Source organism: Rhinolophus sinicus, linkage group LG05 (genome assembly GCF_036562045.2).
Source record: "Rhinolophus sinicus isolate RSC01 linkage group LG05, ASM3656204v1, whole genome shotgun sequence".
Lineage (NCBI taxonomy): Eukaryota > Metazoa > Chordata > Mammalia > Chiroptera > Rhinolophidae > Rhinolophus > Rhinolophus sinicus.
The window spans coordinates 163,646,454-163,656,518 of NC_133755.1; positions in this window are offsets into that span (position 1 = coordinate 163,646,454).

Genomic DNA, 10,065 nt, shown 5'->3' on the forward strand with positions numbered 1-10,065 from the left:
TTACATTATAGGAGCTGGTTCCATGATAGTATTCTACTCCATTGACCTGTCAGTCTAGCTTTCACCCACTAATCATATAGTTTAATTATTTAAGTTACATATTTAATTATTGTTGTCTTATAGTAAGTTTTATTATCTTGTAAAACTAGTTCCTACATTCTTTCTGTTCAAAAGTTTTGACATGTCTCACATTTGCTTGTTTTTTAAGATAAGAATGAAGTACCTGTTTTTGCTGCAGTTTTGTACAGTGCCTTAAGAGCACTGATTCTAAATCCAGTTTGCATAGGTTCAAAATCCCAGCCCAATCACATATTAGCTCTATAACCGTGAATATGAACATTCTGTGAACATTCTATGCCTCAATTTTACATCTGTAACATGGGTGTAATTGAAGACCTCATAGAATTGTTATGATGATAGAGTGAATGATTAAGTTATATGTAAAATGCTGAGAATAATATGTGGCAACATAATATAGAATATTATACAGAAGTATTTCCTATTATTATTTAGTGACAACCTCTTTGCTAAGCTTTATGTGCATTTTATCATTGAATCCCTGCTTGGGCCTACCTCTCAGGAGTCTCTGTCTGACTTAATGACCTTGTGAAAACTAACCAAGTTAAAATAATTCCACGTTTGATTGTGAGCAAACAGTCTCACAGGGGAAAAAAGAAAACCCAAGACTTATATTTCCATTTCTTTTGAAATTATTTTCATAGGTATTATCTCACTTGAGGTTACTGATTTTCTTGACTTTCCAATCCACACGATGGGAAAAAATAAGACAAATGCTAGTGTACATATGTTTGTTTAAAATAATTCTTAATTCATTTTTATTGAAACATTGCATTATTGTGTGCTTTCTGTTATGATTTTATTCAATCTATATAGCTTATAGTTTGTCCTAACTACATACATGTACATAATATGATCTTAGTTGGTTCTTTATGATGCAGGCCCAATAGCTTGGGCTTTCAGTTGGAGAGAGAGAGAGACAAAGAGAGACAGAGAGAGAGAGATTTACCAATAGCACATATTAAAATCGAAGATTCCAGAGATTCTGACTTAATAAATTTTCACATTTAGCAAGCCCACCACCCCCACCACCCCCACCCCACACCACCCAGTGATTCCAAAGAGCAGATTTTGAGAAGTATTAACCAGAAGAGGGACACAAGAAGAAGCATCTGGCAATATAATATTGCCTATAATTGTGGCTGGTTCCTTATGAAAAAGAAGACAAACTTCTCAGATTAAAAGAGATGTTATCAGTTTACAGTGAAGTGGAATGAGTTCAGAGTGAAAAAAAAAAAAAAAAAAAGATATAGACACACCTAGATATGCTGCTGGTGTTGCAACAACAGCTGCTGAAAATCAACAGCTACATTGATTGTCAAGCAGGGTCTGGAGATCAGTTTTCTTTCCCCCAAATGTAGAAAGAATCCCTTCCTCAGTGCAACTTCTCTGGTTTAAAAGAAAAGAGAACAAAAAAAAAAAATACCAAGACAGTAGCCTGGCAAGAAAAGTTAAGAAAGGGTCTCAACACATCCCCTGTTTGAATTGCGTCTTTCCATAATGACTTCAAAATTCAGGATGTAGCTTCTCTTGTTCCCACCTCTGATGGCTGACTCCTCATTTAAGTATGGTCAGTTAGAAGAAGGAGGGGAAATTGCTAAACCTTTCTATGTTTTAACATAAATATGTGGCATAAGAATGTCTCTTTCAAAATGCCTCCAACGCATATCTAGGATCGCATTCAATGATTCTATACTAATTGAGATTTTAACTCTATAATGATCCTCACCGATATGTTATCAACGTAAATTAAACTGTCCACTTTTCCAGCAGAGATGTCTTCTCTTACATATGTTACCTCCCTCTCTCCGGTCACTTCTCCTACCATCAGCACTTTATTGTAATGAATTCCACATGTCAGTGAGATCCATGGTATTTTGAGAACCATTCTAGGGATTAATGTTTCAGAAAGTTCATAAAAAGTGCAAAATTTCATAAGAACTATGAGAGAAATGGGTTCCCAGAGAAGTATTAGTCATGTATAACTTGCAACAAGCTAATATTTCCATGGTCTAACATGCTTCAAGTGTATGATAAACTTTTATAGACAGAAAATTAGGCCAGGTTTCTTTTTCCAAAAATTGGTTATTAGTCACTGAGTTTCTTTTATGGTTTAATATTTGCTTAGATTTTTACAGACCATTCATTGGGTTCTGTTAGAAATATTCATCTTTAAATGATGCTTAAGGATGGTAGTTTGTAATGCAGTCAGTTATCTGGGCAGTGATAAAATAGTCTTAGGTAATAACATCCATCATCTTCAACTCACTGCAGGCAGGTGGTTTTAGTGAATAAGTTGTACATTTCACTGACCAATTTTCTTCACTTAGGAAACCACGTCGGTAGTAACATAAAAGCCATGAAGCAAAACTTCAAAGAAATACTGAATGGGCAAAAAGAATGACATGAAAAGACAATGAATCAATATCTAAGAACCAAAAAAAAAGTGGGACTCAATGAACATTAACAATCTGAGGTGTGAAAATAATTGACTCCCAATAAGAATGAAACAGAAACAGACTGTCTTTTTCTTAGGCAATTTTTAAGACATTAAGATATTAACTATACCTGAGAATAACTTCCACCATATCAAGTAAGCAATTAGGAACCAACAATAGAGAACATTTTAAGGTTACTGGAGTACCACCATGGGAGTATAATGTGACATTTGATTTCCCTGAAGACTGTTTTTATAAGCAGGAGCCTTCCTTCTGACAGTTGTAGCTGAATCAGTCAGATGTATAATAATCTTTTGGTCTCTGTGATGATGATGTTCCTCACCCCATCCTCATGTCACAGACTGGTTTAATGCCAATGGGATACCATGAAACTGCAGGGCCAATCTTAGAATTCCAGTGGAACTTTAGAGCTGAAACAGAAAGCCGTTAGCCCAGGGACACCACTTTGTGACAAGGCCACCTTCCAGGTGGCTAAGGCACAGTGAGAATGACTCCAGACTTGCGGTCAGAAGGCCCAGGTTCAAACTCAGGTTCCTCTGCTTCCTATCTGTGTAATCTTCAGCAAATCACACCACCCTCTCAGGCTGTTTCCTCACTGTGAAGCAGTTACACCTAAATCATAGGATTAAATGTGGCAACGTATGCAAAATGGTCTTGCCCAGCCCTTGACTATAAGCAAGTATTCAGAATTACAGTTGAACCTAAATCTAAGTGTTGAGGTGATTCCAGAACCCCTCAATTTAATTTCTACTCTCTCAAACCTGAGAGTTTCTGTCACACCAACTTGGAGAGCACTTCTCCAGTGCACACAAAGTGTCAGTAATTGTCCTCTTTGTTACACATCGGGGGTCTGCAGGACCCTGGCACATATTTCATGTATAGTCCACTTAGTGGCAGGAGAAGTAATTTAATAAATGTTACTGACTTGAATAAAAATAATAGCAAACATAATGTGTCAGGCTCTATCCTAAGTGCATTACCTGTATTAACTTATTTAACCTATACAATAAGCTAACGAAGATAAGAGTTCATTTATTTTTGTGAACCTAAAGAGAACAGAATCCCTTGTGTCTTAGAAATGCTGCTACATAATGAGAAGCCTGATTTTGTGCAGCTGTTCTCCTTTGCATCCCCTTAGCTCCAGTGTGTTTTAAAAATACAGGGAGTCACTCCAAATCCAAGATGCAGGATTCCATAGAAACGGTCCAGGTGGCTGGCTGGTTAAGAGAGGTGCATAAAAGCTAGGACTATAAGCTGTTGGAGCTAAAGACAAGGAAAGGTCAACCTAATTCAATCACAATACCATTAATCAAAACAAATTTTTCATAAATCACTGAGGATTATAAAGGATAAAGGGAAATTTTCTTCCTTTCACTTTTTACTCTTTCTTGATTTTTTTTTGTATGCTCCAAATCAAGAACGTTTTATTTTTTCACATTGATGGCTGGTATAGTCTTTTCTCAGATGCTATCAGATGGTTGGAAGTATTAAAAAGATCCCATTTTAAGATGTCAAAGAAAGAGACACAATAAAGACAAGCTCATGTTGACAGCATATAGTGGCATTTGGTCACATTGTCACCTTTTATATAGTTATGTTTCTTATTGTTCTTTTTCCCCACTAAACTTGCAGCTATTCTGTAAATGTTTGCTGGGATTCAAAAAATTTTGCTTTAAAGTACATATTTTAGAAATTATTGAATCATCTTCTAGCAATAATCAAGATTGTGTTTGTACATTTTGAAACATAATGAAGCAAGTGCTTTAAAACAGACATAAGAAATTCAAAGACATTCACCAGAATGTACAATGATTTTAGAAATCAACAAATTTTGAGAGGCTGTATATGTTAAATTTTCCAATATAATAAGGAGACAATGTTTCTTTCTCCCTTATAACAGCTCTTTCTCTCCATATCAAATTCTTCCATATATGATTATTCTATTTTCAAAAAGTACAGTGCTCATTTTTAATGTTTTCTTTTTCATTGCAGTGCCTTAATGCAATGTCAAAAACTATGTTACTATGTTGCCAAGGCTGTGTTTCCACATAAATTGGATTCTCTTTCATTATATAATTAATTTTTTAAAAGGGAAATCATGTTCATGCAACTCTAACTTTATCTATTATTACTAAGGGTACTTGGAAGCCATATAGTTTTAAAACTTTTTTTTAGTGAGATATTATTTTGATGTTAAGAATAAAGTGATTTTCAATTGCCTAAATTATTCTATATCGACATGATATATAAGGCTATAGTTACAATTTGAAATATACAATTAAGAATTTCAGGATTGTGCTAAATGAAAAAAAACGGTGGTCATATTCCACCTTACTACATTTGGACATGCAATTGTCTTCAAAATCCTGAATTATAAAAATCATTAAGCATTTCTCTGACGGTGAAATGGGGAACATTGAAGGTTGAAAGAAAAATGTTCAAATAGGAAAAGACAAAGCAGAGGGAGAAAAACCCAACCACTGACACCTGCAAAGGACCAATTACTAAAGAGAGCTTGATGGAAGAAAACGACTCCAAATAGAGGAACTCCGAGTATTTTTATATTGCTGAAGCAAAGGATTCAAGTTGCAGAGAGACGAAAGAAAGGTCAGGGGAGAGGTAAGTCAGAACAGGCTTTTAGAGACTCTATAACCGTTCAAGGACTTTGAATGTCATCCTAAGTCAGCAGTTCCAGGGTGAACTGGAAACATCTGGAGACCGTGTTCAAACAGAGCCTGGATCCCAAATCCAGAGTTTCTGTTATAGTAGGTCTGGGATGGAGCCTGAGAATTTGCATTTTTAGCAAGTTCCCTGGAATTTTTGATGCCTGTGATCTACAATCACAGTTTGAGAACCTCTGTTTTGAGTAAAACCTCTGAAGGACTTTCAATAGGGGAGAGACCTGCTCTTTAGAAAATTCACTTTTACTATGGAGTGAAAATGGATTCGAGAGAAGGAAGTGTGGAGGATATCAAGAAGCAGTTACTATGGTACAGGCAAGGCAGCAGAGAAGGAAAATAGTAATCAAGAAATATGCAGAGGTAGATGTCACACAATTTTTCTCAAGGTTCTCGCTTGAACACCTGGGTGAATGGCTGTGATATTATCTTTAATAATGCTAATAAAAGGATCACTTTTAGGGAGAGGGCAGTGCTGGGCATGTGAAGGATGAGGGACTGTGTTGTTCTGGTAATTGTTTAACATCTGTTCTTCTGGGATGTGTGTCAGGGGGAAGCCTGGTTTTCAGGGCTCCCTAGTTCACACTGGGTAAATACTCCCATCATGATGTCACAGAATAAGGAAGAGATATACTGTAGCACCCATTATGTATCATTTCCACTTATAGGTACAAAGCCAAATTCTGGACCCAGGGGTGCTGCATAGGAATTGTGGACAACACTTGGGGGCATATTAAGTTGCAACTACAACCGTAAGTTTCCATGAGACTAACAAAACACAGGCAAGGATCTATCTGTGACACTGGATCACGGTCTGGCTGAGCCCATGGGTGACCAAGGCAGTAAAGGCATGGGTCCCAAGAGATGTGGGAGGAGAGATTTGGAAGGGAGGAGGGTAGTCCTGGAAGAACAGGCAGAGTCACAATGGGGATGGATACAATGGGGGTTAACCAGCAGACAGCAGGCCAGTTGCAATAACCCAGTTGTGGCTCAAGACTGGGGTTCTCATCTCCCCAGAAGAGCAGTAGGTAAAGTAAGGCAGTGACTTAGTATTAAGGAGCAGGGATATTAGATTACCTAAACAAGGGCTGTGGTATGATTCAGTCCAAGTTATACATGAGGGGCACTCAATGGGAGTAGATTTCATAGAATGTTAAAAACAAACAAACAAACAAAAACCTGATTATCCAGACTGCTGGCCAAAGTCAGAGGCAAACGACGAATCAGGTACAAAAATGCTGAGCTGTACAATGGTGGGGTCAATCCTGTCCTTGGATCATGATAAACTATAAAATCTAAGACATTTAGGGGAGGTTTAGCCCATGTGAGGTTAAAGGAGGGTTTTAGAGACTGGGAATCAATCAGAGTGTAAAAGTTATACAACTTATTTGCACTAATTCCTCTTGATTATCTTGTAGAGCATATATTCCTTATGAAGTATCACTGTCCATGGGTAACAGGTGACAATTGTTAGGATTGCCGTGATTGATATGATACAATCACACTATTTACTCCCAAGATAGAGAAGAAAGACACTTTCTTAAAATGTAGCTTTTATATGTTTTGCTTATGGTCACTTGTTAATAGATTCCATGTGAAATGAAAATGTAATAAAACATGAGCCCCATCAAAACTTAAATATAAAGAGACAGCTTGAGTGCTCCAATGTTGAATGTGTTAATTGGAGTAGTCAGAAACTATCATTGCACCTTGTAGATCATATAGTAAATAAATGCAATAAAAGCAATTGCAAAATTATCTGAGCTAATAACATCTTGAGGAGGAGGAAAATTTTGTTTTCTAAAACAGGAAAATTTTGTTTTCTAAAGCTAGCACTGTATTTCTGTATTGAGGTTCCCTATACTCAATTGAAAAGCATGACAAGTACACTGATCTATTTCTTGCAGTGAAATGAATCATTTCAGCTTCCTACCCCTATATTTATTGCACTTATAACAACAGAAATTAAGTTAATTTTTTCACAGCAGTAGACGATGTCAAAAGCCAACTTGAACATATTCCTATTAAAAAAAAGAAGAAGAAAATATGTCTCCAAAAGAACTTTTAAGGGCCTATGGATTTTCGTAATGCTATAAGGGGAAATATTTAAGTGTTTTTTTCTTTCCTAACACTTTTTTTTTCTAGTGCTATACTCTGTTATTTTCACCAGATTTTTGAGATTGTTTCTTTAAAAAATTGGTCATTCCACTTGGTTTCTATAGTAACAAAAACTAATTTCTGGGTTTCTTCATGAGCTATGATCGTGTTGAAACCAAAGAGGACTCATGGGTCTTACAAACTTCGTAAAGCTCTGAACAAATAGAACTGCCATCTTCTGTCATTTGTCTGAAATGACAGTTAATTGTATCAGTTCAGCATCCTAACCATAAGCCCCTTCCGCCCATATATCCTCCTGTTATTTCTAACACAGTATAATGATGGGACACATGATCAGACAGTTCTTGGGCGACCACGTCCAGTTGCAGATAAGCCTTTTGTCCTAAAGTGAACATGAAGTGAGGATATCTTAATGCAAACATTTGTTCCAGAAACTTAAAAGATGAATATACTGGGAACTAAAAGAACCAGAATCTTCCCACTTTTTTCAAGAGATTATTTAATTGTTTCAGATTGAAAAAATCTTCAAGCATAAGCCATGCAGTTCAAAGGGAATTTCTACCAGTGATTACTATGACAGATTTTTTTCTCTCCAAGGAAAGAGTGGAAGGAGGATGAATGAGAGGGCACTTCCTCCCGCCCTTTATAGCTGACAGCAGTGAGTTATGAGGTGTTACAGAGTAAAACAGAGTTACCGTAAGAGCTGTCCAAATAACTTATGGCAATGAATCACAACACCATCTTTGGAAGATAATTCATGTCACCAGTGAACACTCAGTAATATGGATTTTCTCCAAAACACCATATTTAACAGGCAACACCACGGAGAGGTGAATTTAATGGCAAAGTGAATTATTTAATAGAATTGAACTATACTCCAACATGGAACAAGAGCTGATTAAAATGTATGCATAGTTGATAAAATCATTTAAACTAAATACTGGTTGTTGGTATCAAATAATAATCAGTCCAAAATGTTGAGATGCCAGCCAAATCAAAGATTAAAGAGAGTAAAGAGTAATCTGATTAGGATTTATATGTATTTCAACACAGACTTTTTGTTATTACAGATATAACAGTAAATAAATTTTAAATGCATATTCTGCCAGAATAGTTTATTGTTGCAATAGCTGTTCTTTACAATATTAGGCACAACAAGTAACTACTTGAATAAATGATTTATTTATTCTAATATTGATATTACCATTACTAAAAGAAAATATTCCTCCATCATTAAGTCCAGTGCAGTTGTGGAATTTCATATTTACAATGTAAAAATTGTTCCATGAAACCTTTCATTTATGAATTGAAAAATTATATGTAAGCTGTCCCAAATGTGAGCTAGAGTCTGCTCATCAATAATAGATTAATTGAGATAACTATGGAATATTATAATATGCAATGGAAGTAATAAAATGGTATTGATTCCATTTGAACAATATCACTACTACTTGCCTCAAGTAAAACTGGCTCAAACAGACTGAAATGGAACTTTAAAGAATTTCCCACTAAAGATCACGCCACTATGAAAAGAGTTGAAATATTATAGTTAGTCATTGGTTTTGTCTCCATGATCAGTGTGACATTCTGTTCCAGTATGAATTCCCAACTCTGATCCACTTCTAATTGTATCTGGTTAGTTTACCCAGCATGGCTACAGACATTTCTCTGCACTGTGTAGACTTTAAAATGGAATCTCAGAGGGCCCTTGCTCTCTTTCCAGATCAAGAAATTTTCCACTTCACAGGTTCCCTCAATAATAGAGATAGTTGGGGAGATCCAAGATCGTAAAGTAGATAAATACTGGGCTTGCATCCTTCTGTGAACACATTAAAATTACAACTAAATTATAGAACAATCAAACTAGAGAACCATCTGAAGTCTAGCTGAACAGAAGTCCTGTAACTGAAAATATAAAGTAGAAGCCACATTGAAAATGATAGGAAGGGATGGGACGCAAAACAGGTCCCAAATCTCTGTGACAGTTGAGAATCAGGAGAGATATCTCAGCCACAAAGGTTCCCCCCAGAGGAGTGAGGGACCCCAGCCCCACATCAAGCTCCTGAGCCCAGAATACTAGTCCTGGGAAGAGGAGCCCCACAATATCTGGCTGTGAAAATCAGGAGGGATTCTGACCCTCCAGGTGGGATGAAAAGCTCTGGGAAACCCAGGCGTCCATCCTCTTAAACGGCACACACACAGACTGACTCACTGAAAGGCACTCACCCTGGGCTCTGGTGAAGAGATGGTGACTCGAGATGTCGAAGGCACATGAGGGGCAGACTGAGGTGTGTGGCTACAAAGCAAGAGCTGGAGGACAGTTGCCATTGTCTCTGTGAGAGGTTTATTTTGCCCCATGCAACCGGCAGGCAGACGCCATCTTTCCTGTGTTGAGCCCTCCCCCACAGGCCAAATCTGAATCTGATTGGTCTGGTGAGCTCCGCTGGGACCCTGCCCCATTTAACACCAGAAGCACTTTCTCCAGGAGCAGCCAGCCCCACTCACACTGCATTCTTTCTTGGAAGCTATCAGAGTTCGGCTAGCCCCAGACATGGACAGCAACTGGCTTCATTGTGCTTTGAGACTTTATTGAGTCCCCCCAGGCTCAGCACTGACACCAAACCAGAATTTACATTAACCTAGTGACCACAACTCTTCCCACTCTCGTGACCCCCCTGAGACCCTGTCTCATCCAACTTGTGTATGGTGGTAGGCTCTATCAGTGGCTGAAC